Raw genomic sequence first — 21532 nt, 5'->3', positions numbered from 1 at the left:
ACCCACTGGCGCATCCACACTGGGGAGAGGCCCTACGAGTGCCCTCAGTGTGAGACGAGCTTCTCACAGAGCTCTAACTTGACCCAACATCAATGGAGGCACCGGTAAGGGAAGCCCTGCGAGTGCCCCGAGTGCGGGAAGAGCTTCGTGCGCTGCTCCAGCTCCATCCCCCACTGGAGGAGGCACTTTGGGCACAGCCCTGGTCACTCACATTCCCTGTGATCCATGTTGGCAACACACCTGGCAGCTTTTAATTTTGGTTTGTCCTTAATTTCTTTCTATACTCAATGTCTTTGCAATCCAAAAGCCAGTATTGATACCTCTGTCACCTCAAAACCACTCACATCCCACTGAAAACAGCTCAGTCTTACCCCAAAAGTGCTCACACCCACCTCATAAAAACTCAGTCCCACACCAAACTCACTCGATTCCACAGCCACTAGGCTGAGATGGGTTTGCGAGGAGATTGGGAGAAGTGGATTCCCATTTGGGACCGGTGAGATGGGGATTGTGAGGGGCTGGGTGTGTGGGATATTCAATAGCCAATAAAACTCTCAGACTTACTGATTTATCTTCCGTTCATGTTCAGTCCGTTGCAGTTCTGTTTGCAGAGTGCCGCTCCCAGAGTATCCCCTCAGAGTTGCCGCCCTTGGCGTGAGCCTGCCCCGTTTCCCCTCACGGTTCCGCCCTTTCCATGCCCCCTTTCCCCTCACGGTTCCCGCCCTTTCCCTGCCCCGTTTCCCCTCACGGTTCCGCCCTTTCCCTGCCCCCTTTCCCCTCACGGTTCTGCCCTTTCCCTGCTCCCTTTCCCCTCAGGGTTCCAGGCGGAGGAGGAGGGGCAGGGGAGATGGAAGAGGAGGGATGAAGGCGGAAAGAGAGCAGCGATGGAAGGAGGAGAAGGAGGTGGGGTTATGGAGGAGGAGGACGAGGAGAAGGGATGGAAGGGGAGGGATGGAAGAGAAGGAGGCGGAGGTAACACGGAGTAGCGGAAGGGGGGATGGAAGAGGAGGAGCGGGGGGAAGAGGAAGGAGGGACAAAGGCGGATCAAGGCTGAGCTGACAGAAGCATTCGCTCCAGCACTGCCTGAATTCGCAGCCCCCACCTGTGGGATCATCGCCCACCCCCCCCCCCACCTCCCCCCATCGCGCAGGTGAGCCGGGGAGGGGAGCTGGGCCTGGATATCCCCGGGGGTCCCTGGTTTGCGTTTTTGCGGGGATGTTTGGAGAATGAAGCAGTCCAAGGCTGAGCGGAAAAGGCCCCTCGGGGGGACATCGGGGGGTGCCGGTGGCGGCTGCCGGCAGAGGCAGCCTGGAGGAGCAGAGCCCTGTGTCCCCCAGGAGCCCAAAGTAGGGAGCCCAGAGAAGGGGGAGCGCCGCCATTGGCGGGAGCCTCAAGAGCCTGGAGAGGGGCAGGGGGGACTCCTTGGAGCCGCTGCAGCCCCGAGCAGAGAATGAGGGGAGAAGGGAGCCCGGGAGCCCAAAGAGCCCCGGCATCCCGAAATGGGGAGAGCCAGGAGGGGGGAGCTTTTGGCGTTGCTGGGACTGCCAGCAGCCTGGGCAGGGCAGGCACCGACGAGAAGGGGGAGCCCCAGTCCAAGTGTGACCCCAGCAGATGGGACAGGGGGGAACCCCCAAACACCCGAGGGGAGGGACCAGGGACGGGCAACTCCTGGGAGGCTTTTTCAGGGCTGAATCTTGGTGTTTGCGAGGGCTTTCTGAAGCCTAGGTGTCCGGTGGCTTGTAGAGCTGGACACGGGCAGAAGGACCTTGAAACTCAACGTGTGTTGGAGGAAGATGAAACAGGAAAGCCTCATTAATATGATAGTCTGAGAAAAGAATTTGGGAATAGAGAAACTATAGGGAAGATTGTAATGAAAGCAAGCTTTGGGATACCTTAGTTACTGAGCAACTGGAAAACAATGGTGTGGCCCGACTGAAGGTAATCCGTTTTTGATGAAAGAATTCCCTCTACTTGCAGACCGATCCAAGGGTCAGAGCAGACCCTACTAGTTTAGCAGAAGGGGTCCAAAGTGTAGTTTTTAGGGCTTAAAATGTATCACAGTGTGGTAATGTAATGATTCTTACAGGCTGTATGTAAATGCTCTAGGATTTGTATCTTGTACTAGATTGGTTAGTGAGAAATAGAATATTCAACACAAAAAATGATTTATTGTATTCTGTCGGGAACCTTACTCTCTTACTCTTTTACCCTCTCCTCCACTGTACCCATCTCTTCTCTTGGGCCTGCTCCAAGCTGTGGCTGGCAGCTCCAAGCAGGGCCCTGCACCCAGGCCCTTTGCAATAAACTGCAAGTTCCATGACCTGGCTTCAGAGATCTCTCGTCTCCGTCCGTCCTGACTGTCCTCCCCCACGACGCTCCTGCAAACATGCTCATCCCTTGTTTTCCCCAAACCAGGATTTCCCATTCCCAACCCCAGCGAGGCTGTGAGGAAGAGGAAGATGCCCCAGGACACTGAGGCAGGTGAGGAGCAAGTCAGTGCCCCTTTCCCCTCTGTGCTGCTCCATCTCCCAGCCCAGCACGGCCCCAGCTGCAGCTCAGCCCTGGGGGGATCTCCTTGCTCTTGCCTGTGGCACGGAGGCAAATCCCATCCTGTCCTTGTCCTTCCTCCCCCAGAGCAGGAGCTGAGCATGGAGAGCAGGGAGGACAAATGCCCGCGGCAGAACCTGGTGGCAGAGGCCGTTTTGAGCGGCTCCACGGCACAGGAAGCCAACGGGGAGGAAAAGCCGCGGAGATGCCGCACGAGGAGGGGCTGCAAACGCAGCTGGCGGGGATCTGAGGGGGAAAGAGCCAGCGTGGGCCGGGAAGGCGGCTGGGGATTGAGCCAGAGCTCGGAGCTGGTGCTCCATGAGAAGCTCCATGATGGGGAGAAGCCCCACACGTGCATGGAGTGTGGGAAGAGCTTCCAGAAGAGCTACATCCTGATAAGGCACCAGAGGATCCACACTGGGGAGAGGCCCTATGAGTGTTCCAAGTGTGGGAAGGGGTTTAAGATCAGGTCCCATCTCATCCAGCACTTTCAGGTTCACACAGAGGAGAGGCCCTTCCAATGCCCTGAGTGTGGGAAGGGATTCAAGCACAGCTCTACCCTTGTCAAGCACCGGCGCATCCACACTGGGGAGGGGCTCTATGAGTGTGATAAATGCAGGAAGATGTTTCAGTCCAGCTCCCATCTCCTCCAGCACTATTGGATTCACACAGAGGAGAGGCCCTTCCTCTGCCTCGACTGTGGGAAGGGATTCCAGCGCAACTGCACGCTCGTCAGGCACCGGCGCATCCACACTGGGGAGAGGCCCTATGAGTGTCCCCAGTGTGGGAGGAGCTTCTCCAGGAACTCTACCTTGACCCGACACCAACGGAGGCGCCACTAAGGGAAGCCCTGTGAGTGCCCTGAGTGCGGGAAGAGCTTCGTGCGCTGCTCCAGCTCCATCCCCCACTGGAGGAGGCACTTTGGGCACAACCCTGGTCACTCACATTCCCTGTGATCCATGCTGGGAACACATCTGGCTGCTTCTCCTTTTGGTTTGGCCTTAATTTTCTTTTGCTTAATCTTCATCCCTTAAAAACAGCCAAAACAGGGTTAAATGAAATAAATTGATCATAGATGTCTAAAGTTCCACAATTTCAGAGGTTTTTAAAGGGGAATTGATGGTTTGGAGACAATATTCTGGAGGATTTGTGTGGTCTGAGGGGGGAGATTTTTCACAGTGTTCTCCATCTGTTTGCACTCCAAAAGCCAAGAGGGTCACCTCAAAACAACTGAATACCATGCCAAACAACTGAATTTTAATTCATACAGGCTCAATCCCACTTCAAAATGCCTTGTTCCCACCCTAAAAAACTCAGTTCATTGCCAAACTCACTCCATTCCACAGCCACCAGAGTGAGATGGGGTTGGGAGGAGACTGGGAGAAGTGGGATCCCAATTTGGAGTGGTGGGATGGGAATTGTGTGGAGCTGGGTGCGTGGGATATATTTGATAGTAAATAAAATTTCCAGGGTTACTGATTTCTGTCCCGTTCATTTTCAGACTGCAGTTCTGTTTGCAGAGTGCCACCTTCTCAGCTGATTGAGTTTGTGTCCTCCTTTCTCTCCTGCCTCTCTTTGCCTGCTCTGTTTCTCTCTCAGTGTCTCCCTTGAGCCAGGGCAGCTGCCACCAAAGACCCTGCCCTGATTTAATTCCCAGTGCAGGAGCTACAGCAGCCATGGGTGAAGTTCTGAAGGCTGGCAGTGAAATGTCACTGTAGGATCTTGCTCCACTTGGCTTTCGGCCCCTTCTTAAGAGCTTTGCCTTCAAGGGCAGGAACAACTTTTCCTGGCTGGGAACTGGAATTCCAGACCCTTGGGGTGTGGGCCGTGCAGGACCATACAGGCTGGGATCATATGGCCTGGGATCCCACAGACTGGGACTGCACAGACTGGGACCGTATGGATCAGGACCATACAGACGGGGATCATACAAACTGGGATCATACGGATCAGGACCGTACAGACTGCAGTCATGCCGGCTGGGGTTGTATGGGTTGGGATTGTATGTGTTGGGATTGTACAGACTGGGATCACGTGGACCAGAATTTCACAGGCTGGGACCGTATGGATTAGGAGCAGAGACTGGGATCATACAAACTGGACCATATAGACCGGGATGGCTGCACTGGATCAATGTGAACCGAGAGGGTTCCGCCCTGCCCAGGGGTCCCTCCCCATCCTGCCCAGGGGTGCAGCCAAAGCTCCCTGGAACGAACACAGAGGTCTGGGAGGGATCCCAGTGCCAATCCCATTTCCAATCCCATTTCCGATCCTGGTGCCAGTCTCAGAGTGATCCTGGCGCTGATCCCGATCCCAGTGCCAGCCTCGGTCTCTATCTCAGTCCCGGAGCACTCCCAGTGCTGATTCTGGTTCTTGTGTCAATCTCAATCACAGAGCGGTGCCAGTCCCGGTCTCAGTCTCGGTCTCAGAGCAGTTCTGGACTCAGTGCTGCTGCTGGTGCCTGTTGGGAATTTAGCTGCTAGAAAAATGGAAAAGTACAAAACTGTGGCTAATTCCAAGTCCTGCACCTGCACAGATAACAGTGTCCTTGGGCCTAGCTGTAGTATAATAACAAACAGTGAAAGAGACATGACAAAAGAGAGATGTAATTCCTAAGGAATGAAGATGAGTTAATGCTATAGTTTAACCAATAGATTGCTTAGCTTACAGAATATTCATAAGCTTATTATTTGCTGTATAACTTTCTTCAATAAACTGGACCAGAAAGACCTGAGGGACCGGGACCGGGACCGGACCGGACCTGAAGGGCCTGTGATGAACCAACTGGTGTCCTGGTCCCCTTCAGTCGACAGGTGCCGGTCTTGGTCCCGAAGTGCTCCCAGTGCCGATCTCAGTCTGGGTCCCGGTCCCAGAGCGCTTCCAGTCTCGCTGCTGGTTCCGGTGACGGTCTCGGTCTCAGTCCTGGAGGGCTCCCGGTCTTGGTCCCGGTCCCAGAGCAGCCCCGGTGCAAGTGCCAGGTTCCAGTCTCAGTCCTGAGTTCCTCCTCCCAGTCCTGGAGCGCTGCCGGTGCCAGTCCCAATTCCAAAGCGCTTCTGGTGCTGGTCCCCGTGTCAGGCTTGGTCCCAGTCTTGGTCCCAGTGCCAGTTCTGGTGCTGGTTCTGGTCTGGGTCTCGGTCCTAGTCCTGGTGCCGGTCCTGCAGCGCTGCCAATCCCAGTTCCAGTGTTGGTCTCAGTCTTGCTGCTGGTGCTGGTTCTGCTGCTGGGTTTGGTTTTGTTCCTGGAGAATTTTGGTCCATTTGGGTGATTTCAGGCCAAACTGGGCAGGTTTAAGGTTCATTTCAGATCCCTTGCAGTGATTTCAAGACTTTTAGGGTGGATCTTAGGCCTCTTTGGCTGATTTTAGGCCAAATGTGGTGAGTTTGAGGGTGGATTTTAGATCCCTTTGGATGATTTCAGGCCCATTTGGGTGGGGGTTGGGCCTGTTTGAGTGATTTTAGGATAAACTGGGCAGGTTTAAGGTGGATTTTAGATGCCTTTGGCTGATTTTAGTCCTCTTTGGGTAATTTTATGTTGAACCAAGCCTTTTAATGGTGATTTTAGGTGTCTTTGTGTTATAGATAGCTAATGAGATGATTAGCTCTCATAATTAAGGGATGAATACTGTGTGAATATTAAGCTTTACTGATGTGTGATTATGTTATTGCAGTCTGTTGTTTAGATGTCCTCTGTTCTCCCCACAGTCCCCTTTCCCCCCTGTTGTTACCATCAGACAGCCTGACCCATCCAGGACAGGTGGAAAGAAGGTTTCCTGGTTGAGGGCAAATTTGGTAGAGAATGTCCAAAGGAGGGCCCCTCCAGAAAGCAAACCCACACAGCCCCTCCCCACAACCGGTTCAGGAGGAATTCCTTGCAGAGATGTGGAAAGAACCTGTTTATTGAACAGGCACAGCACCCCCAGCACACAAAATGAACAATACCCGATGACACCACTCTGAAAAAGATGACAAATTCAGAAAGTCTCTCTTGGGGTTGATCATTCTCTTCTCAGTCCCTCCGGCACTGGGGCAGCTGCTGCAGCCACAAGGTGCAAACTCTCGGTGTTCCCAGATCCCAGTCTGGAGCAGGTTCGAGTAGGTCCAAGAAAAGGAAAGGAAAAACAGTCCAGGGAAAAATTCGGACTGCTTAGCTGGACTAACTAATGAGCAGAAGCAAAAGGCAGGAGCAGGGGCAAAGCAAAAAGCCAAACGAAAAGCAAAAGCAGCACTATGTACTGCCCCATCTGTGCGTCCCGCCAGCCGTGAGGGAGCAGGCTGATAAGAAACCAAAACTTTCACTCTTCAGAGCCAGTCTTGAAGGCACAGAACATAATATCCAGCATAAAAACAACACACGAATGGGGATACAAGCATCATAACATCACCCTAGGACAGTGTTCCAAAGGTCCATTTGTTGTAGGTGGGATGATTTGCACGTCAGTGTTTTCCAAGGTAGCTTCTACTGCTGCTGCCACATCGACTCCTGCACTCCCTGCTGGGGCTGATTGAGGAATGTCCAGGCAGCCACCTGGTTGTGGGGAGCATTTGTGGCACGCGTGCCCCCTTTAGCGCTCGGTGCCACGGTTCCCAGGGGCTCCGTCTCTCTTGTCTGTGGATTTGCATTTGCTGCTTTGGTGCCCGTGCTTGTCACATCTGCTGCACTTTCCCTTGGAACCAGTAGCTGTTGCTGTTTGTTACTTTTCTTTACAGCTCTAACTTTGCACCCCTGGCTGCCACACCGAAGGCAAACTCGATCGGGGGGGGCTGTTTTTCGTGTGCTGCACAAGTGGTTCAAGGGCAGTTGCCATTGCGTTGCTAGATAGGTGGCCTTGTCCTCTGGAGTTCCTACTCTGGCACAAGCTTCTCCTGTGTCTACCAAATGAGCTGTTCTGGGCAAAGTTTGCAGGATCCTTTTGCAGGTGAGATTTGCATTTTCTACTGCTAATTACATTCCTAGCACAGCTTTAACCTCTGGGCACATTCCTGGAGCCCGATCTATTGCATTTCTGAGGCGATCTCAGAAACTCATGAAAGTCTCATTTGCCTCTTGTCCAGTGGTGGTATAAGATGGAGGTGGTAGTCCCATATCTGGAACTGCATGAGAAGCCTCTCCTGCAAGTTTCTGAGACTGGTGCAAAATAGCAGTATGCGAACATGCTTGAGCTTGCGGGTCAGCAAAAGGGCCTCTCCCCAGCATCATTTCTGCGGGGCCAAGCTCCCTTAGGTCTCTTTCTAAGGGGTTTTGATTATTTTTACCATTTCAACAATTTCTGTGCGTCCCTGTGAGCGAGTAAGCACCACAGAGCCTCTCCCTCAAAGCCTTGAGGGATTGCCAAGGCAGAACTTGTTCATGCTCTTTTCTCCTGGTGATTTTCCCGTGCAGACTCTGAAAACAAACCCGTGCTGTAGAGAAAAGATTGACCTTGGCATCCTGGGGCACTTTCTGGGTGGGTGTTTGAATCTGCTTTTCCAGGCCTTGGGCTGAGCAGGGTGCGGCCGAGGCCTGGGGCCCTCCAGCTGCCGCCGGGGAGCCCCCGGGGCAGCGGCGAGGGGCGGCCCTGGGGGGCGGCACGGGGGCATTTCCCCCGAGCGGGCGGGCAGGCGAGCGGCGGGGAAAGGTGCCCTGGGCACAAGGGCAGGCACAAGGGCCCTGGCTCTCTGCAGTGCGGGCGGCCCAGCGCCAATCGCTGCTCCCAGAGCCGCTGCAGGGCCGTGTCTCCTCCCTGCCGCTGACCCTGCACCTGCAGCACTGCCGCCGGCTCTGCCGGGCTCCCCGGCATGGACGGCAAGTGAAACAGATAAAACCTCTTGTTCGTTACACGGAAAACCTCAAAAGTAGGAGATGTGATTAAGTGCTTATCTAACTTGTCTAGCTTGCTACACAGAAAACCTTAAAAATAGAAGATGTGATTAAGTGCTTGTCTAGCTTGCTACACAAAAAAACCCTCAAGAATAAGGATGTGGTTAAGTGCCTGTTTGATTTATCTAGCTTGCACAATTCTTTTTTTGCTTGCATAATCGCGTGGTAATCATAAGGTCTTAAGTACGTTTTATAGGAGAAAAGGCGAAGCTCTTCTACCAAATATGGAATCAGGTCAAAGGACACAACCGAGGAAGACTACCAAGACCTTCATCATAAACCACCAGGAGGCGAGAGAAGACCCCCTAGCAACAATCAACGCAGGCACAGAGTACTTCAAAATGACATAGCAGTCCGGAAGCACTAAGGACTTAAAAAGGGGGGTCGTTGGGGATGAGGGTGCGGCAGTTGGTGGAGCGGAGACTCCCCTGCCGTCCAGCGCTGAAACTTTTGCTTATGCTGTATGCCTTGAATTAATGAATTCAAATTGGAAATTTCACTCCTCTTGAGTCTATTTATAACAGCAAGGACATGGGCACGCTGCAGCAGGGGCCCAGCAGGCACACCCAGATGGTGCCAGGGCTGCAGCTCCTCTCCTGCAAGGAAAGGCTGACACAGCTCAGCTTCTGCAGCCTGGGAAAGAGTCCGAGCCTTGATCCAGCTGTGGCCTTCCAGTACCTGAGGGCAACCTGCAAGAAAGCTGGACAGGGACTTTGTACGAGGGCAAGCAGGGACAGGACAAGGGAGAATGGATCCAAATGGAGAGAGAGTAGGTTTAGATAAGGGATTCAGAAAAAAGATTCTCCTAGAAGAGGTTGCACAGAGAAAGTGTGCATATTCAAGGCCAGGCTGCATGGAGCTCTAGACAAGCTGGTCCAGTGCAAGGGGTCCCCAGCCATGCAGAAGGGTTGCAGCCATGAGATTTTTCAGATCCTTCCAAGCCAAACCATGCCACAACTCCATGATTCTGGCATACTTCCCCTCCTCATCCTCTGGCAGAAAAAAAACTTGGCCCCAAGTTCCACACTGCAGACCATGTCTTTTGGCAGCCTGCAACTGTGTCAACAGAGGATAAAAAGAGATGACATTACTGACACGATTTCCCTTTTCTACTTGAAAATCAAATGTTCTACTCCTGTCCACTCTCGCAAAATTGTTAGAAGAGGCAATTCTTCCCCATGAAATGCTTCGTCTCATGCAAAGAAGAAAGAAGCCACAAGCCAACACTCTTCTTTATTGCTACATTGTTTTATTTGGTTACTTCTTGTGAAAAATGCTTGTATTTTATGATTGGCTTTTCGCAAATATTGAAATGAATGTTATATGTGTTGTGTTAGAAAGTAATGCTGTATTAATTCCCCTAAGTACTGTGTTAAATATAGTTTTAGTTTATAAAAATTGTTAAAATAGAAACTATGCTATGTAGAATTCTTTTTTTAAAGAAAGGACTTGCAGTGAGATAGCAGCCATAGGACACTTAAATCTTTCAGAGAAAAAGAATTTATTGCCCTCTTATCAGAAGAAATGAACTTCTTCCCGCCTCGAAGGCGCTGTTAGGATTCAGAGGAAGATGTTGACACTGACCAGAAAGAATCCTGAATGGAATTTATGCATCAGGTATGACGTGTATGAATATGCAACAGGCTATTTTTTTTCAGGGTTAATCCTTTGTTAACGGGTGTTCTTTTTCAGGCTCCTCATGCCCAGAAAAGGTACCCAGACGTTCATAACTCTTTGTTTCTATTGTTGCATATTGTCCTAATTCAAATTGTCCAAATTGTTATTACTCTAATTGTACTACCATTTTTATAACCATTTTATTACTATTAAACTTTTAAAATTGTAAAAACAAGTGATTGGCGTTTTTCACAATTTGGTGGCAGAGGATGGTCACTAACACCTCGCTGCCTGTGCTTTAGGAGAGTCAGAGTGGGGATGGTGTGCCCTGCTGTCTTTGGCAGCCTCGCTCTGTTTCCCCTGAAGTGACCGACAGATGCAGGTTATGATCTGTGGACAAAAGGAGACAATAACACAAATAGAAGTGAAAAAGGCTCCCTACAACAGTGGTAATTGGCCCCCTAAGACTAATAGTGTGCACAAAGAACCCGGGAAGGGAAAGGGATTGGTAAGTATTTCGGGGGGGGCGGGGGGGCAGGTACAGGGGGATGAATGTGTGTGAATGAGAGGCGGGCTGGTTGTCCCAGACCTGCCAAGTGAGTGCGCAGTCTCCCACACTGCGTTTCCCACTCTCCACGAGAAAAACGGCCAGTAAAGAGACAAAGTGAGTGATAAGAGACTGAAAGAATCCCCCGGGGTAACTGGGACTGGGTCTCAGGGAGGAGTTGGACCCCTCAGAGGTAGGGAGCAATGTTTCCTAGCCCAATCCACTAGGAAACGGGACAGGAGGGGCCCCTAAAACCTGCTGGGTTGAGGGATTTATATTCCAAGAGCATCCAAGAGCAGGGTTGAGCAGAATTCTGTCGGAGTGAGGATATGCCCAAGAACACTCGGGGTGGGACAGCACAACTAGATTGAGGGATGAAAATTTTGCCCAACAGGATCCAGGGTTGAACAACACAGCCAGACTGAGGGATAAAAAAATGCCCAAGAACCTCCAGGGTTGGACAACAGCAAAACAAATTAAATGCCCAAGAGCATCTGTAGTTGTACCACACCGCTGGGTTGAGGGACAGAAAATGCCCAAGAGCATCTGGGGTTGGACAACACAGCTGGGTTGAGGGATATCCAATAGCACCGGGACTGGCCAGTAACACCTAAACTTGTAATAGGTGATGTGAAAGTAAACGGTACCTTATTGTTGTTTTGTGGTGTGTGAGAGTGAGTCACACACAAAGTCAGCCTCAACTTCCCAGGTGGGTGGGAAGGGGGAGACAGTGCAAAGAGGAGTGAGTGACCTGCACACCAGGCTATAGTTCTTGGGTAGGTGGGGACTTTTGGGCCGAAGGATATGAGTGACCTGCAAACTAAGCTAGTGCTCCCCGGGCATGTGAGGGGGCCATAGTTGAAGAAAGACATGCAGACAGCCTCACAGGTGAACGGGCACCAGAGGCCACCAGAGTCAGGGCCCTTCTAGGGGACCTGGTGACACTGAGACCTAGAGGCCAACCCCAAGGTGAGGGGGGCCACAGGGACCCGTGATTTTCTAGCAATAAGGATCCACTTTGTGTCTTGAGGGTGTGAAGGAATGTGTGAAAGTGAATGAGAAATAAAAGTGAGTGAATGTAGACGAATGAAGGTATAGGTAATGTGGATTGTGCATTTTAAGCCTTACCATATCTCCTTGGAGGGAGGTGGATTGTATTGAAAAGCAGTGTGAGAAAAAGAGGGTTTTTTGGGTGTGAGTAGTTGAAAGAAAAGCAGTATTAAAGTTGTTAGTAAAAAGTGAAAAACAGAAGCAGGGGATGAATAGATAGAATATTGAAAAATGAGACAGAAATCCAGTAAGTTGGATACAGGAAAGAGAAGTGGGAAAAAATTACCAACAGAAATACCCCAAGATAGCCCTTTGGGAGTTATGTTAGCAAACAGAAATACAGCTCCTTGCAAAATACAGGGTATGCAGAAGTTGATGAGAAAAAAACATGCAAACTTGTGAATTACATACTTTAAAAAGAGCATTAGAATATTTAACACAAAAGAAAGGAGTTATATATTGATTCAAGGGATGCCTTTAGAGTAGCACATACCTTAAGAAAAATTTTAAAAGGGAGATTACTTAATTGAAGAGGAAAAGGATTAGTACATGAGAAACTTATTTTAGAGGTTTTAGAGGAATTAAAATACCTTAGAGAGATAGCCATAGTACATATTGGAACACCAAAAGGTAAAGACCCAGAAATAAGAGGAAATAATTTGGCAGATCAGGAAGCTAAAGATGCAGCAGAAAATGGAGCTGAAAGAGTTAATATTAACTCTAAATAGAGTTGAAATTCCAAGTTGAAAGAAAAATTGGAAATTCCAAAGTTTAGGGAAGCAGAGAAAAAAGGAATTAAAACAAGTAAGGTGGTGAACAAGATAAATCGGGGAAACATCTTGATGGAAGACAATTAGATAATAAAATGCTTACTAGGGAATAGCAGAGGACATGCATCAAAAAGCCCGGTGGGATACTCAGGCTTTGTGTGATCATTTTTTAAAGAACTATGGGTGCACTGAGATTTTTAGCATAGAAAAACAAGTACCTGAAAGATGTATAATTTGCCAAAAGATAAATAAAAGGGTGATGAGAAAAACAATATGAGAAGGTCATGAGTTAGCTCGTCGACCATTTCAAAGTATTCAAGCAGAAGTTTAGATTTGTTAAGCTCTGGATTTATTTGTAAAAACCGTTTTATCCAGAAGAAAAAGAGTATACCACATGCTGGGGAGGGGGGGGGGGCGTAAGAAAATAACATTTTTGAAAGGCAATAAAAGCAAAACGGAGAAAGATAAAGCTGAGAACAAATTACCTCATCCATTCCCGTCCGTTCCCCCACTCGTTCGCACCAGCCCTCCCAGCCCCTGTGCGGGCTGCGACGCAGTCCGTCTGTCCCAGTCCCGCTCCGCAGTTCGTGCCAGGGGCTGGGGGTCTGTCCTGCCGTGTAGACCGGAGTTACCGCGCTGACCGCACCGAGGGGAGTCCCGTCTGTCCCGTCCCCGGCTGCCCTGACTCTGTCGGCTCCCGCCGCTGCAGGCGGGGTCAGTCCCGGCTTTGTCTGTGCCGGATCAGCCACCGTGCGCCGAGTGAGGGCGATCCCCGCTCCAGCTCGGTCTGCACCGGAACAGCCCCTCGGGCCATCCCGGCTGCAAACCCCACCTTAGGAGCACCCACACCCTGAGCTGTGCCGATCCCCTCGGTCCATCCCGGCTGCACACCCCACCTTTGGAGCACCCACACCCTGAGCTGTGCCGATCCCCTCGGGCCATCCCGGCTGCACACCCCACCTTAGGAGCACCCACACCCTGAGCTGTGCCGATCCCCTCAGTCCATCCCGGCTGCACACCCACCTTAGGAGCACCCACACCCTGAGCTGTGCCGATCCCCTCGGGCGATCCCGGCTGCACACCCCACCTTAGGAGCACCCACACCCTGAGCTGTGCCGATCCCCTCGGTCCATCCCGGCTGCACACCCCGCCTTAGGAGCACCCACACCCTGAGCTGTGCCGATCCCCTCGGGCCGTCCCGGCTGCACACCCCACCTTTGGAGCACCCACACCCTGAGCTGTGCCGATCCCCTCGGGCCGTCCCGGCTGCACACCCCGCCTTAGGAGCACCCACACCCTGAGCTGTGCCGATCCCCTCGGGCCGTCCCGGCTGCACACCCCGCCTTTGGAGCACCCACACCCTGAGCTGTGCCGAGTCTCCCCGTCCTGCCCCGAGCTCCATTCCCTTGGTAACCACAGCTCCGGCTGGCCAGGGGAACTCTCTGAAGGAATCACCTTATCCCAACACTAAAAGTTCAGTTAAAAGAAAGCCCTCTCCTAATTCTTCCTAAAAATGCGGGAAAAAGGCTATAGAAGATAAAAATCAAAAAAAAAACAGGATAAAGGGATTGATCTATTTCCATTAAGAGAGCTTCTCATAGGAGGGGATGGATCAGGGTTTGTAAATGCTCCTTTGACTTTGTCTGAGGTCTAAAATTTTAAGAAAGAAATAAAAGGGATATTTTGAGGATCCCATAGGCATAGCTGAACAATTAGACCAATTTTTAGGTCCAAACATTTATACTTGAGAAGAGATGTAGTCTGTAATGAAAATAATATTTCTCTCAAGAGGAAAAGCAATTCATCAGAGCAACTGAAATAAAAGATAATCTGCAAGGACCCTCAGAGAAGACAAAATGCCAACTGTACCTCCTGAGTGGGGCAAAAATAATGAGGAGGGGAGTAAACACATGAATAATTATCGTAATTACATAACCAAGGGAATAAATGAGACAGCATATCAAAGGCAAAATGCGAAACAAAAAGTTTTTGAAGGACAGCTTTTAGAGGGGAAAGAATAAACTCCAACTAAATAGATAAACAAACTTAAGAGAAAAAGGAAAATGGTCCTAAGTAAGCGGATGATCTGAAAATCTTTAAAGAGATGGGCACAGAGGAGGAATAGGGAGGTCATAGGCTCTATTTTTTTTTTAGGGGACAAATACCATCTGGAGCCTCTGATAACTCTAAAAGTGGGTCCCCAAGAAGAAGAATTGGAATTTGTAATAGACACAGGGGCAGAGAGAACCTGCCTGTTAAATATTCCAAAAGGTTATAGTGTGAGCAAACATACAGTGAAAGTAACAGGGGCAAAAAGAGAAAGTTTTACATTTGTGGTCATTAAAGATGTGGTAATTGAGGGAAGAAACTAGAATTTGGATGGGAGATGTCTTATTGGTCCAAGGGGCAGGTAGCAATTTATTGGGAAGAGTCTTACAAGTGCAATTAAGAATAGGAGTTATATCAGAAAATGGGAAAATGACAGCTAGGGTTTTAAAATTAGGCCAAGAGAAAAAAAAAATCAACAAAGAGGTTTGGTCTGGAGAAGGAAATAGGAGAGGATTAAATATCGACCCCATAAGGGTCACAATTGAGAGAGAAGATTGTCCCATATGTGTACATCAGTATCCTGTATCTTTAGAAGGATGGGAAGGTTTGAAGCCAGCAATAGAAGGACTAATAAAGGATGGGGCATTGGAACCTTGTATGACTCCTCATAATACCCCTATCCTCCCAGTAAAGTCTGATGGGAGTTATAGACTAGTACAAGATTTAAGGGAGGTTAATAAAAGAACCCAAACTCACTACCCAGTGGCAAAATATTTTAGACACTTAATAAATAAAAGTAGCTGGAAAACCCAACCATGAGAAAATTGCAAGAATTTTATTCCTTCTCTCTCCCTCTTCAAAGAGGGAGATCAGAAAATTACCTAGATTATTGAAATATTATAGATTATAGATTGAGGGGTACACACAGGTAGCAAAATTTGTGTATGAAAAAGAATTGACAGAAGGAGATGTTATAAAATGGACCAAGGAAGATATTGTTAAATTAAAAGAGTAAAGTTAAAACTAGTCTAAGTTCCAGATTTAAGCTTATCCTTGCTTGAAAAATCCTTTATCATTTATACATAAATACAGAAAATGGAGTAGCTCATAAAATTTCAATTCAGGAGTGAGAAAGAGCAAATAATATCTAGTAGCTTATATATTAAAGATGTTAGACCCAGTAAGCCACAGCTAGCCAGTATGTATTCAAGTTATAACAGCTACTGCAATCCTAGTAAAAGAAAGTTGTAAGCTTACTTTTGGAAGGAAATTAGTTAGTTTCACCTCGTACCATCTGAGGTGTGTTGAATCAGAGAAAGAAAAAAAAGTAACAAGAGAAGAGAGAAGTTGAAGTAGGGAGGTGGTTAAGAAACTCTGACATGTTGGAATGTGAAGTGATGGCATCTTGGTGCTAGAAAAGAGCAGGAGTGTGAATGCTAGGTTTTTGCATGAAAGGCAGGGAAGTGTCTTAACACATGGTTGTTAGGAGGTTATTCAATGCCGAACTGAGGTTCAGAAAGGGTTTAGCAGAACGGGCCCTCCTTGAAGAGAAAAGAGGATAAGTTGCCTAGAGAAAGAATGCCAGGAGCACGTGGGGACGCCAAGTTTGGGGTTGTCAAGGCTGGGAGGTGTCTGAGCGCTCCCTAGAGCGGCGGGGTCTCGGGGGCTGCGGCGGGGACCGATCCATGGAGGTGCCCCGGGCGGTGCTGCAGCAGAGGACACAGGTTTGCGGCCAGGAGCGGGCTGGCTCCGGGGCGGAACTGCCGGGGGTGCTCCCAGACTGTGGGGATCCCGAGCCCAGGATGGCAGCGTGGGCCCGGTAAGGGGGCCGAGAGAGAGAAGGAAAGAGAAAAGGAGAGAAGAGAGAGAGAGGGCAAAAGAGACCCAGGGCAGCCCCCAGGGTCCCCATGCCCGGGGCTGCTCTCCCCGGCTCCGGCCCTGCAGCCAAGGGGCAGCACCGGGGGAAGGGCCTAGAACCGCATTGACAGCGAGGCTGTGAAAGAGGGGGAGGGGGCCAGCACTGAAAGATAAAATCAAAGCAGAGATTGCTGACTCCCCAAACCTCACAAAGTGGTTTGTTTTCCTTAAGTAAGAGGGGTTTTTTTGTTTTTTCTTTTGTGTGTTTTGCTTGATGTTAAAGAGAAGGTTTTTTTTTTTTTCCTGAAGGATGAGTTTGTAAAGCTAAAACAATTAAATGCTGCTGAAAAAGCAAAAAGCAATAGATGTGATACATCTTGTGTTAAAATTGGTCCAGAAGATGCAAGTAGATAAGAAATATTGCTCAAGCCAAATGATTTACAAAGAATAAGAGTGGGGATTGTGAAAAATGTATGTCTTTTATGATTGGCTTTTGGCTAATATTAAAATTAATATGTGTTGTGTTAGAAAGTAATGCTGTATTAATTCCCTTAAGTACTATGTTAAATATAGTTTTAGGTTACAAAAATTGTTAAAATAGAAACTATGTTATGTAAGATGCTTTGTTTAACAGAAAGGGCTTGCAGTGAGATAGCAGCCAGAGGACACCTAAATCTTTCAGAGAAAAGAATTTATTGCCTTCTTATCAGAAGAAACGAACTTCTTCTCACCTTGAAGGCGCTGTTAGGATTAGAAGGAAGAAGCTGACAATGACCAGACAGAATCCTGTGTTTGAATGGAATTTATGCATCATGTATGACGTGTATGAATATGCAACGGGCTATTGTTCTTAATGGTTAATCCTTTGTTAACGGGGGTCCTTTTTCGGGCTCCTTATGCCCAGAAAAAGGTACCCGGATGTCCATAGTTCTTTGTTTCTATTGTCTCATATTGTCCTAATTCAATTTGTCCAAATTGTTATTACACTAATTGTGTTACTATTTTTTGAACCATTTTATTACTATTAAACTTGTAAAAATTTTAAAAACAAGTTATTGGAATTTTTCACAGTCCCCAAATGTACCAAAAATCCCCAAATCCCAAAAAAAGCCCCCCAAAATTGGCTAAATCCCCCCAGACTCAGAGAGGCCGTCCTGGATCAGGGGGCACCGGCCGGTGGAACAGGAGCCACTTCAGGGGGCCCTCGGAGCTTTTTGGGGAGGGGGCACCATGGGAGAACCCCCAAAAACCGGAGGGGGGAACCCCTGCAGTGCCCCCTCCCCCCAAAACCCCCAGACCCTGGTTCAGGTGGGGGTTCCCCCCCAGGACCCCCAAATCTCCCCCAGACCCCTCCCAGAACACCAAACCCTCCAGAGACCCCCAGTGTTGGCCCAGGACCCCCTGAGAGCTCCCCAGACCCTCCTCCGGGAGGGTCTCAGGTGAGTCTGGGGTCAATTTTGTGGGCAGAAATGGGGGGGTCTGAGAGTCCTGGGGAGGTTTTTGGGGTCCAGGGTGGTTCTGGGCCAACACTGGGGGAGCTCTGACAGCTTTGGGGTTCCTGAAGGGGTCCTGGAGGAGATTTGGGGGCCCTGGGGGGTCTCAGGCCCACCCTGAACCGGGGTCTGGGGGTTTCAGGTGGAGGAAGCACTGCAGGGGTTCCCCTCCCCCCCAGTTTTTGGGGGTTCTCCCATGGTGTCCCCTCCCCATAAAGCTCCGAGGGCCCCCTGAAGTGGCTCCTGTTCCACTGGCCAATGCCCCCTGATCCAGGCCTGCCCCACTGAGTCTGGGGGGATTTTTGGGTTTTGCGAGGGCTTTTGGGGAAATCGGGATGGCTTTTTGTTGCCTTCTCAAGGCATGGCGACCTGGTTCTTAGTCCGGCATGGTGGCCCAAACCCCAGGGTCACTCGGTCCATATGCTCCTGACACCAACGTGGTGGACAGCAAATGGCGTTTACTGAGGGGTCACAGGGGTTTTTATGGCTTGGGCAGCCAGTGTCATTTCCTTCTGCTCACGTCCAGCTGGGTGCGGCCAGGCACGGAGCAAAGGTCTGACTGCAGGAGGGGGGATGTCCTGACTGACCGTACAGCCCGAATTCTTCCGCACACATGTCCCTAACTCTACACATTTCCCCCCTCCCTCATGATTAGTAAAAGTCACATAAAATTATAAAATGTAGAGTATTGGAATAAGAATCCCAATATAACCAGTTAGATGGTGCCTGGGCCAGTTCTGACCCTCGCTGCTGGGCCAAAGGCAGCACTGTGGTGTTTTACCCCAGAGATACCTTGGCTGGCGGAGATTGCAGCGGGACACAGATGCAAGTCCAGGCTTGTCAGGAACTCAGTTTACCTCAGGAGAGAGAGCTTCTGGCGATGGTGAAGAGAAGAAAGGAGTGGATTCTGCTGGAGGGTTATATCCAGATGTTTATTCCACGGGTACAGAGGTCTGAGCCGGGGCAATTCCTCCAACAGAATAGAGGCCGCATGGTCTCATTAACCTTATAAGCTCAGGGCAGGGGAAGGGGAGGGGACAGGTGAGCCACCAACCAGGTGAAGGGGCAGGGTCTCAAGGGACTAGGGACACCTATACGGGCCAATGTCCCCCAGGCCTGAGGGACCAATTACACGACGCCTTGCTGGTATGTTAGCCTGATTGACAGGGCACACTCAGCGAGGGGCGAGGGGGAAGGGAGAAGGTAAAACAGGACATTGCAACACACCGCAACATCTCCCCCTAGTTTTGTTTAAAAAGAAGAGGACTGTGTTTATGGTGCAGAATGATTGCCAAACCATGGTTGGCAAATCGGTTCTTCTTCTACAGGAGGGTCAGTGTTTTCTACTGAGGCTTCCAGGTCATCCACTGGAGCACTGAGGGCTTCCAAATGGTAGACCTCAGGAGGGGGAGATGAGCTTGAGATTAACTTGAGAACCATGTGTTTGATTAGTCCAAAAACAATGCTAAAAACTACAATAACTATAACTAAAATAAACAGCACTAAAAACACAGTTTTCAGAATAGATCCCAACCAGCCCGCGAGTCCCCAGCCTTTGAACAGTCCATTCAGCTCATTGTCAGTTTCTCTGTTGATGTCCGAGAGCCTTTGTCAAGGTAGTCCATATGTGGTTTGGGCTGCGGTAGGAGATCGCAGGTGGGATGATCACGAGTAGGACGAGAAGCAGGCTTGGTCTCATGGCATCTCGAGGCTTCACACGAACAGTGGGATCTAAACTGGTACAAGGAACTTGAGACAGACATATATTACAAGCTATTCCAGATAGGAGGCTTAAATGGAATTTCCTCCAGAGAACGCGTGCGGCGTTTTCTTCTCCAGGCAGCGTGAGCAACCTGGGGCGCTTCTGCAGATTTCTCTGAGACTTTGGGAACATAGGGCTTTACCCATTTGGAAGGAACCCACCTTAAACCAGAGGGGTGGACACACAGGCGTATCCACGTCCCCAAGTAACCAATTTGTAAGGTCCCACCATTTTCCAAGTCTCAGGGTCCTTTACTAAAACCGGAGGTTTTTCCTTTATCAACCTGTGACTGCTCCCCCCAAAGTGGCGTAGGATGGGTGGGTTCAGGCTGTCAAAAGAACAATTCAGAAAATTGATTGTGAATAGTGCCCTGGCTAACCGGATGTGGGGAGGTTCTACTTTCAGAACCTGTTGTTGCTGGTCCAGGACCCTTTTAATATCACAGTGAGTTCTTTCTACAATGGCTTGACCTGTAGGGGAGTAGGGGATGCCAGTTTTGTGCTCTACTCCCCATTGCTGCAGGAAGCTCCCGAATTCCTTGGATTTATAAGCAGGCCCATTATCAGTTTTCAGCTCCTTGGGGATACCCATGAAAGAAAAAGCCTGTAAGAGGTGCTTAATAGCATCAATAGATGTCTCTCCTGTGTGGGCAGAAGCATAGACCGCTCCAGAAAACGTATCTACACTAACATGAACATATTTCTGCCGTCCAAAAGCCTGTATGTGTGTTACATCTGTTTGCCACAGTTCACAACTGTTCAGTCCCCTTGGGTTTGCTCCCGTACTCACTGTAGGGAGTGCATGTTGCTGGCAATTTGGGCACGTGGCCACAATCGCTTTGGCCTGTTCTCGAGTGATGTTAAACTGGCGAACCAGGCCAGGTGCATTTTGGTGGAAAAGCTGGTGGCTGATTTTTGCCTGTTCAAAAACATTTGGGAGAGTGGCCATCACTGCAGGTGCAGCAAGAGCATCTGCCCTTCTGTTGCCTTCAGCGATAAACCCTGGCAAGTCAGTGTGTGACCTGACATGCATCACATAAAAGGGTTGCTCTCGGTGAGTGACTAACTTTACCAGTTTGCAAAGCAATTCAAAAAGTACGATGTTAGATACATCTTGCAGTATTGCTTGATCTGCTCTGGATACTACTCCTGCCACGTATGCAGAGTCTGTAATCAGATTAAATGGTTCTGAGAACCTTTCAAAAGCCCTAACAACCGCAGCCAATTCAGCAACCTGAGGTGAACCTTCCACCTCAGCAATGTCCGTCTCCCACTGCTGGGTTTGAGGATCCTTCCAAGTCATAACGGACTTGTGGGACGTCCCGGACGCATCTGTAAAAACAGTTAGAGCCCTTTTTAAAGGTCTCCTACTTAGAGCAGTTCTTAATTTTAAAGTAAATTGAACATCTTGTTCAAACAATTTGCAAGCAGGTCGTGCTACCGAAAATTGTCCTGAGTAGGAATCCAGAGCAAACTGCAACACTTCATTTTCTTGAAACAATTGTTCCAGTATTTTCATAGTATTTTGACCTGATTTTAACTCAACTGGAATGTGAATGCACTTAAAATCGCATCCTGCTAACTCCCTGATCTGGGTCCTTGCTTTCCGGATCAGTTCTGCTACCAGTTCCTGAGACTTTGTCAGTCTCTTGGACCTTTTGTGACTGAGGAAATCCCATTCTATGATCAAGAGAGAGTCCCTCTGGTCCTGGTCCTTTTTTTGGTGTGTCCTTTGCCTTAGGTGTTTGTTTTTTCTCCCACTGGAAAATAATTCCATGGAGGTGTGGCAACTTACCTAGGATGATAAATTTGAATGGCAGGTCAGGCCGGCATCGGTGGGCCTGTCTTGTGGACATTGTAATCTGAACCTTTTCTAGAGCTTTCCGTGCCTCTGGGGTAATAGACCTAGGAGCCCCTGGGTCCTCTCCCCCTTTCAATAAATTGAAAAGAGGGGCAAGGTCTGCATTAATCAGACCAAGCCATGG

At 49.4% G+C, this 21532-nt stretch overlaps 1 pseudogene; it reads left to right on the top strand.

Annotated features, from left to right (window-relative positions):
• The window catches only part of LOC135460524 (zinc finger protein 569-like), a 51537-nt pseudogene that overhangs the window by 8265 nt on the left and 21740 nt on the right, over nucleotides 1–21532 (top strand).

The sequence above is a fragment of the Zonotrichia leucophrys genome, unplaced genomic scaffold (genome assembly GCF_028769735.1).
Source record: "Zonotrichia leucophrys gambelii isolate GWCS_2022_RI unplaced genomic scaffold, RI_Zleu_2.0 Scaffold_53_334942, whole genome shotgun sequence".
NCBI lineage: Eukaryota > Metazoa > Chordata > Aves > Passeriformes > Passerellidae > Zonotrichia > Zonotrichia leucophrys.
Note: the sequence above shows the minus strand (reverse complement) of the source record. Positions and strands in the feature narration are given on the sequence as shown.